The sequence below is a fragment of the Tupaia chinensis genome, unplaced genomic scaffold, assembly GCF_000334495.1.
Source record: "Tupaia chinensis unplaced genomic scaffold, TupChi_1.0 Scaffold000458_2, whole genome shotgun sequence".
Classification (NCBI taxonomy): domain Eukaryota; kingdom Metazoa; phylum Chordata; class Mammalia; order Scandentia; family Tupaiidae; genus Tupaia; species Tupaia belangeri.
This window is the reverse complement of record NW_006159967.1, coordinates 178,657-186,730: the sequence shown is the minus strand read 5'-3', so window position 1 is coordinate 186,730 and position 8,074 is coordinate 178,657.

Sequence of the window (8,074 nt, the reverse complement as noted above, 5' to 3'; positions counted from 1 at the left end):
GGTTTATATCTTCCAGGGAACTTCTCTCTCCCCTAAGACCACATTAGGAGCCCTTGAAACTCTCTGTAGCAAATGCTTGTGGCACGTAGCCACAGCTTCCTAGCCCACCTGGGAAGGATTCCATGTACTGTGCTTGCTCCCTGCTTTGTCTTTTCTGAAGAGTCCTTGTGCCTTGCTGCCTTGGGGCTTTCTCCAGATACACAGGCAGTTGCTTAATTTGGTTGCAGAAGTAACATGGAGTCTGGAGGAAGCTAATATCCCCATAGACAACCACCAGTTATTAGGTCTTCAGGACAGCTGTGACGCAATGCATCATGGCTGTCCCGACGACCTAATAGGAGACAGGATTCAGTGGATCCTCCAGTGGAATGATTCTGAGGCTCATCGTGCCCAATTCCTCAGAGGGTTTCTTTCCGAAGGATTGTGCCCCTATAGCCCATAGTTGCTCATTGATGTCCTTTATTAGCTTTTATCCTTTCTTCTCTTACTCTCCACACATCCTTTCCTTTGCTTCCTGGGATGACTACACAGATAAACTACCTGTCCCTAAATATTTTCCTTAGGCTCCAAATGAGACAGGTGAGGGTGCCCAAACTAAGACATGCTCTAACAGTCTTTAGTCTATACCACTGTCATAGCATTTGTTACATTTAACTATCCTTGCTGCTTTACCTTACTCATTTTGGGGTCTTTAATATCCAGTGCCCTGATGTAGGCTCTGGATTAAAATAAACATTATGTAAGATATGTAAAAGCAAGTAGAAAAACGGGAGTGAGAGGAGGGGAGAGGCAGCTGTCGGGCCAACATCACTTTTGCTTATTGCTGCCTATTTCTACTACTATACTTTTCTATTTGTGAAGGTATAAAATCGGAATAATGCAATGTAAATGTAGAACGCAGTTGTGCTTGCCCTGTGGCCTAGTGGTTAAGGGAACCAGATCCCATAAGGCTGACAGTAGAACCTGACTCCACTGGCTTGAAAATCATGCTCAGTGCCTTTGTATAAATGCCCAAAATCTTTTTTTTTTTTTTTTTTGAGAGGATTTTGCCAGACAGACAGAGAGAGAGACATAAAGACAGAAAGCGAGAAATCGCCCCCCAGGGGGGGATGGTCACGCCACAATCCCTTCTCCTCCATTCTCCTCTCGGGATCTTGGGCACACACGCACACGCGTCCGGCGTGAGTTTTAAGCCACTGGGTCTGGGATGCGAACTGCGGTCGACTACGTGGGAATCCAGCAACATAGCCATTATGCTAACTGCTGGTTACCATTTTTTAAAAAATCTTTTTATTTACTTATTTATTTGAATTTGACCAGAGAGGGACAGAGTAAGAGAGAGAGAGAGAGAGAGAAAGTGAGAAAGCAAGCCTTCAGGTCTGGGACTTGAACCATAATTGGCCACGTGGGACTCCATTGTCCTTTACCACCACGCCATCTGCCAGCCCCCCAAAATCTTGATATGATAGAGAAACAGAAGAGAAGGGATTGTGGCATGACCATGCCCATAGGAGAGAGCTTTCTCCCTCTCTGTGTCTTTCTCTCTGCATTCTGGTGAGTACACATTTCTTATAGCAATTAATACATATATATATATATATATATATATATACACACACACACACATATATATGCACACACATATATATAATATATACACATGTGTGTGTGTATATATAATTGAAAAATCATCTGCAAAGTAAATGAATAAATAAATAAATAAACCAAAAACAAATTCTAATGAATCTTTTAGAATTTCACAGATGACTTTCAAGACAATTAAACAAGAGCATGCTTTACCAGTGAATAATATGATACCCAGCACATAATTATTTATGAAGTTCTCATCACATTGGCACCCAAACATTTCCAAGATATTTGATGTATGGCCTAGATAAATCTAGAGCTTTTTTAGACTCTGCGTTGCGTTCATAAAAGTAACAACAGCAGATGTCTACTGGGTTAACAATTTTGAACAATACCACTACGAAGACACTTGCAACTGTTTAATTGTTTCAAACTACCTGAATCCTTTCCCTCAAGAGAAATACTTGTAATAGAGCATAAGTAAGTGGGCTGGAAGTCCTTGGTCTCTCTCTGAAGGGGATTAGTGCCAGGAAATAAAACAATAATTTAGGAGAAATAAGAATTAGTCATAACAGGCTCTTATATCCCCTTTTTGATTTATTTCTTTTTTTTCTGCAGTTTTAATGCTTTATATTATTACACTGTTTTTCTTTCTCCAGAAGTTCCTTTGCTAATATTCAGAAAATCCAGGCCAGGGGTCTTTGTACAAATCTTTTCTTTTAAAAAGATAGGTGTGGGGGCCAGTTGGTGGCATAGTGGTTAAGGCACTGGACTCCCATATAGCTGACTGTGGGTTGAGACCTGGATCTGGTGGCTTGACATTCACTCCAGGGCTTGTGCGTGCATGCCCAAAATCCCACAAGAAGAATGGACGAGAAGGGATTGCAATGTGGCTGTCCACCCTAGGGAGTAAGTTCTCATTTTCTCTCTCACCATCTCTCTCTGTCTCTCCAGTGAGTGCACACGCTCTATGGCAAAAACCTTAAAAAAAAAAAAAAAAGTTAGGTGTGGCTACTGATCATTCTTTCCCAGTCTGTTTCACTAAGGCATAGACTATCTATAGAGAAGGATTTTCACACAAAATGAATGTTTTAAAAACTTAAATCACAGCTATATTTGGATGTGTGAGCTATAAACAGCAGGAAACCTGCAAGATTCTAAAACCTGCTATTTCCTTCTTATTATCTCTATTTTACAAAGGTCTGTGTGTCACATCTTCAGAAGTTATCTCAATTCTTCCAGTTCAAGACAATTCACCTTCACATAGCATGTGGCCTTTGCATTTTTCTGACTTTACCCACAGATGTCACCCCAGAAATGAAGCATACCACTCAGTTCAATTTGCATCATTACACAAAAGGGACTCTCCTTGGAAACCTCTTATGCACTTCAAATACATAATAGCATTTCAAAGAAATGTGTTCTTTTTAAGATAATAACTGCTGTTAACTCCCCCACTAGATCTTGCTGAAGTATTTGACAATTAACCCAGCTTACCACTGGCTTGAAATGATTTGAGATGATTTAACTCTTTTGGGAAATGCTTTTTCTCTAACTTACTACTAAGCATTCTTCTCTTTTCAGTGTATTTTGGAGCATTTAAATTTCATCTCTGCTCTTCCTCTACACTTATCCCTTGGAATACTAATCCATTTTTGGTTATGTGTGTGTGATTTTTCAAAACATATAGAATCATTGTGCATGGCCCAAATTCCATGCCCCCAAATTTGTCATGTTGCTGTCCTAACCTCCAGTATCTCAGAATATGACTATATTTGGAGATAGGGTTTGTTTTTCTTCTCTCTTTTTTAAAAAAAGAATTATTTATTTAAATGTAATATTATTATTATTATTGTTTGATTTACCCGGGGGGGGGGAGGGGAGACTGAGGAAACAAGCCGCCAGGTCTAGGACTTGGACTGTAGTCAGCCCTGTAGGAGTCCAACACCCTAACAACCACCATACCAACTGCTGGCCCTGGAAATAGTGTCTTAAAGAAATTATTCAAATTAATGAGGTGGTTAGTGTGGGACCTAATCTGAAGGAAGCAGAGTCTTTAAAAAATCCATGGAAAAATATCTATTATAAAAACTGCTTGGATTTCAAAATATTTTACACAAATGTAAACTCGTACTTTAATTTCATTTTTCTGTGAGCTTTCTGAAGTCCCCTGTATTACTGGTGTCCCTATGAGATGAGGAGGTCTGTATACACAGAGACCGCAGGGATGCACGTGCACAGAAGGACCATAGGAAGACACAAGAAGATGGCCATCTGTAAGCCAAGGAGAGAGACCTCAAGAGAAACGAAAATTGCTATCTTTTTTTGTTAAAGATTTATTTATTTAACTTTATTTGTTATTATTACTATTATTATTCTTTAGTTTGGCATAGGGCACATTCGCTTACCAGAGAAAGACAGAGAGAGGGAAAGTGAGAAAGCAAGCTGCCAAATCCAGGACTCAAACCACCGTCAGCCATGTGGGAGTCCAGAGCCCCAACCACCATACCTGCTGGCTCAAACCCGCTGTCTTCTTAACTTCCAGAACTGTGAGAAGATAAATGTTCACTCAGTCTGTAGTATTCTGTTATGGTAACCCTAGCAGACGAATACACATAGATTTTTTTTGCTATCTTCCTTTTGAGGGTCCTTCCAGCATTTGCTTGAATTTTTTCAGTGTCAAGAAATGTCTGCTCCCCCCTACCTATTCCTCTGAGGGTAGCCCTTTGCCAATGTGTTTCCTTCTGTTCTGAGTTACTAAGATTTCTTGCAGTAATTCCACTTCCTGAAACCACATCTTGACACACACAGGGCTATCTTCTGATCTTTACAGAAGCACAATGCATTCAAAATAAAATTATGATAAGTTGATTAAAAATGGCCTTAAACGATTGGATATGCAGACTACACCTTTAAACTCGATTTCTCTGTCCACATATGCTTAGTTGCTAAACCTAGACTCTTCTGGCTCCATCACATTATCGAAGGCTGGCCATTCTCTTCCTCATTCTCTTATTCTACGCAGCCGTAACTGTCATCTTGCTGGTTTTCCTGCCTGTAACGTTCAGTAATTATTACCCAAAAGAGGGTATTATATGGTCACTAGAGGGGTAAAATATGCTGTAGGCTAATCACCCACCTATCATCACCCGACCATTTTTATTTGGTGAAATTAAATTATAATGAACAATAAAGCCTGCCTTTTCAAAAACAGGGAAAGATCCTAGGGACAGCTTAGGCAAACCACATGGGGACACAGCCCTCTGCCTCATCAAGAATGTCCGTGGCACTCACTTCCTAACAGGGCTCCACGTTTTTGCCTTTGTCTTGCTACAGTCCACTCAAATCACAGCAGCCCAAGGACAATTTTAAATTCTAAACCACATTGGCACAGCCCCCCCTGCCTTTGGCTTTCTGTGTCACTCAGAGTAAACCTGAGTCCTCATAATGGCCTGTAAGGGCTTCATGCCTGAACTCCCCGTGAGCTCACTGATGTCACTGCAGACTCCAGGCTTATGCCTCAGTGGCCTCCTGCTGTCCTCAGATGCCCCAGGCTCCACATGGTGGCTCTTGCTCTTGTGAATCCTCAGCTTAGAGTTCATTTCCTCCAAATATCTGTCTGCCTCTTGCTAAAATGACATGTTCCCTTTTTTTCAACCCTTACTCTTCCAATCCCACCGATATTAAGAACTTTGATGACAATAGAAGTAGTAATAAAAACAGTTTATCCTGTTGTTGTTTTATCAATGATCTCTCCACTCAGTGCTTTAAGACTAAGCACAGCTTAAACGCGCCAGCACAGTCGGTGGGGACACAGGTGTTCTTTACAACATTTCACGTACTCACAATGAAAGTATTTCAAGGATGCCGATCAATTTTTCAGTACCCAGGTCAGGCAATAATGCAACTGGAGCCATAGGAAAGGTTCTGAGTTTGTATCCTGAGACCTCTCTGAGCATGCCAGGCAAACATACACGTGCCAGTGATCTGGGCCATCTGAAACTGGGGATGGATGGGGAAGTAAGGACCCTCTTGAGTATACCTCTCTCTCTTCTTTCTCTTTCTCTCTCTGTATCTTCATGGAAGAAATAAACTTTGAAAACAATTTCCCCTTAGGGTGTGTGCACTTGCAGGAGACAGACTTGGGGGTGGGGGAAGAAAGTGAGAAATCACCACACGGGGGGTGGGGGGGGGGAACAGCCACACACAAACCCTTCTCCTCCATCCTCCTCTTGAGATTTTGGGCACACAAGCACACAAGTGTGGTGTACTTTTCAAGGTGCAGTATCCAGGTCTCAAGCCATGCACCCAGCCATTGAGATCCAGCTGTCCCAACCACCACACCACGAGCTGGCCCAACTTCAAAAACATTTACTGACATTCATTTGTAAAAAGTAGTTCCAATCAAATTGTTTAAAAAGTTAAAATGTGTGGGCTTTTGCATGGATTCACATAAAAGAATGAGTCAATTGATACAAAGAAATTGTGCACTTCTTTTCTTCCTGGGTTTAGGACAGAAATTTAATTAGTAGCCTCTGGCTTCATCCTCAAGAAACAGTCATTTGTATTCTAGTCACCCTCTCTTCACAGCCCAAGTCCTTAGGGAACATCCAAAATAATCCTCATGGAGGCTACTCTCAGCAGATGCTGTATCTCCCAAATATCTTGGGGTCTTCAAAGGTTCACCTGAAACCTTTGCACGTTCACCACTAAGGAACATTCGTGCTTTAATTGGAGCATGTATCACACTTTATTGCAAATATTTCTTCATCTGTCTGCCTTATTCTGTATCCTCTGAGCTCTTCCAGGACAGGGTCTTTAAACACCATTATAAAGTTAATCATGCTGAAGAATTTAAATAATGCACGAGTGAAAAGTCTCTCATGCACGTGTCCCATCACTTCCACCCTCCCCCTGAAATGGCCCCTGTTAAATTTCTAAAATACCTTCCTGAAGTTCTCTATTTATAAACAAATATGTATCTACACATAGCAGGCACAGTTATTTTCAGTACACTGTATTCAGGAGGGCAAAAATGTAACTTTTAAAAAATAACATCTTGGGACCAGTAGTTAGTGTAATGGCTATGTTGCTGAACTCCCATGTAGTCAACCATGGTTCGAGTCCTGGAGTCGGTGGCTTAAACTCATACCGGGCATGTGTGCATGCGTGCCCAAGATCCCGAGAGGAGAATAGAGGAGAAGGGATTGCGGCACGGCCATCCCCCTGGGGGGAGGTGGAGTGTGATTTCTCGCTTTCTGTCTCTCTGTCTCTCTCTGTTTTTCTGGTGAGCGCACATACCCTATAGCAAAAACCTCTAAAAAAAAATCTTTATCTCTGTTTTGAGCCCCAGTTCTGTAGAGAGGTAACATTTGTCAATGTGAAGGAAATTTAGGTATTTCAAGAGCTCTCAGCCAGCTCAGGAGCTTCCTCTCTGCTCTCCTACCTTGAATTATCATTGTGGCGGTTGTTCTAGATTCAGGCAAAGGGGAGGGAGGCTGGCACAGAGGTGTTGTAGAGGAGTTGGTCAGCTCTTGGTCAGATCTCAGCAGCCTGGATCCATGGCGGTGCCCACCCACGGTGGTGCCCACCCACATTGACTCCTCATTGGTATCTGGTACAAACCAGGAGTGCATCTGTATCTGCCGGTGGTGTTGCCTCAGGAGGCCCTGAGGTTCCAACTGGCTATGGATTCTCTATATGAAACCTGAGGCTGCTGCCTGGGTCCCGGTCAGCAGAGGTGCTGACACAACCTGTACCTGTCTCTCCTGTACTCTCCTGTGCCGTGGTAGATAGGAATCTGGGCACATGTTTTCATTCTCGTGGACCCCCACACTTTCTGTGGTTCAGCCCAAGGTGGGTCGATAGCTGATCCTCACCATGATATCGCTCCACCAGCTCTCCTCTCTCCTCCTCTCTCTTCTGGAGTATTTTTATCTCCTCTAAAGCAGGAAAACTGGCTCTTAGATCAACAGTCGTTCTTTCCAAAGCTATTGTTTAGCCTATTGTCTCTGCCAGGAGTTTCAAAAGTCTATTTTGAAACTAAAAAGCTGAGAATTAATTCCTTTGTTCTCTGTTCAATGTGGTTCTTCTCCCCTGAGGTCTAGAATGTCCTGGTTGCTGCCTGCAGTGGGTGGGAGGGGTATATAAAGGCAATGGCAAAGGACAGTTCGTGAACACTTCAAAGAGTTATACCAACACACTGGTATTTTTTAAAATTTATTTTTATTGTTAGTATTTTTTATGCCAGAGAACATGTGAACACACACGAGGTTGAGAGAGAGGGAGAAAACTCCCAGTAGAGACTGGTCACACTGCAGTCCTTTTTCTTCCAATTCTCTGTTCTGTCAGGATCCTGGGCACCTGCGTGTACATGCCTTGCATGTTTTTCACGCTGATGGGGCCAATGCTTGAACCCTAGTCGGCCATGTGGGATCTGACTTCCTCTGTGCTGCTCTTAACTGTTGTGCAATTGAGCTGGAGCCTC